Source organism: Sceloporus undulatus, chromosome 4 (assembly GCF_019175285.1).
Source record: "Sceloporus undulatus isolate JIND9_A2432 ecotype Alabama chromosome 4, SceUnd_v1.1, whole genome shotgun sequence".
NCBI classification, from domain to species: domain Eukaryota; kingdom Metazoa; phylum Chordata; class Lepidosauria; order Squamata; family Phrynosomatidae; genus Sceloporus; species Sceloporus undulatus.
Genome location: NC_056525.1, coordinates 150,521,615 through 150,522,912, shown reverse-complemented (window position 1 = coordinate 150,522,912; position 1,298 = coordinate 150,521,615).

The following is a 1,298-nucleotide window of genomic DNA, read 5'->3' as shown; positions in this document are numbered from 1 at the left end:
TTCTAGTGCAAAGTTTATGTCCTTAAAACTGAATATAAATAATGAATATAACAATAAAGAGCCAGTAAACGTATAAATGACTTTATCAACAATAAGGTCTTTGTTTTTATCATGGTGGAATTCTGGTTGTTTGCTAGAATGACTGGTGAGATGCAAGAAGGGAAAGGATGTAAACTACTGCTTTCATATATTGTCATGATAACTACACTTTGGCTGCATTAGCACTGCAGAAATAATGCAGTTTGACACCACTTTACCTGCCATGGCTCAATGCTATGGGATTATGGGAACTGTAGTTTTGGGAAACATCTAGCCTTCACTGTCACAAAGCTTTGGTGCCACAGCTAACTACAAATGCTAGCGTTCCATACACTGAGCCATGGCAGTTAAAGTAGTGTCAAACTGGATTATTTCCGCAGTGTGGATGCACCCTAAGTGTGACAGGATGCACATTTAATGGAGCCTAAGAATTCATGCATACACGAGCCGAGCATTAGAAATAAGACGTGTCTATCCGAATTAAGCAGTACGCTATCAAGTACACTACACAGTGGGCAGTTCAGAAGAATTATTTTAACTGCCAAGGAAGCATGTAAGAGAGAGCTAGCAGTAGTAGCTTGAGTGTTGGATTATGACACTGGGTTTAAATTCCACGTGGCTCAGCCACGTAAACCCATTTGGTGACCTTGGGCAACTCACACTTTCTCAGCCTCAAGGGAAGTCAAAGGCAAGAACCGTGTGGACAAATCTTGCCAAGAAAATAGTGTGACAGGTTTGTCTTTGGGTTGCCCTAAGTGGGAAGGCACACAACAACAACAACAAGCAATAAGGCATGTAAGACTCCACTGTAAATCAGGACCATTGCACAGGGGTGGGTGAGATTTAGATATCCTACAAAATTAGCAGCCTCCACTTCCCAAGTTTTAAAAAGGGGGACACCCTGATTTAGTTAGCACTGATGGAAGCCTTCCTCATTTCTTTATCCTCTTGCTGGGGGTATATGGATTTAAATGGGGAGAGTTTCCCTCATTCATGTGTGATGGTCCCAGTCTGATCAGTGTTTCACATGCTTGATGGGGGACACCCATTCAGATATGGCTGCTTAGTCTGAACCCTTACTAGCAAGAGGAGTGCTGCATGTCCCACATAATTGCTAATGAGGAAAGGTAGCTTCTGGTTTCCGGAGTCCGTGAGGCCTGCTGAGCATTTAATATCTTCTACTGCAGTTAGCTGCACCCATGCGCCAGGTGCACCGTTTCGTCTATTCAACGTAAAGGTTTCTTTTGATGGTTAAGTCT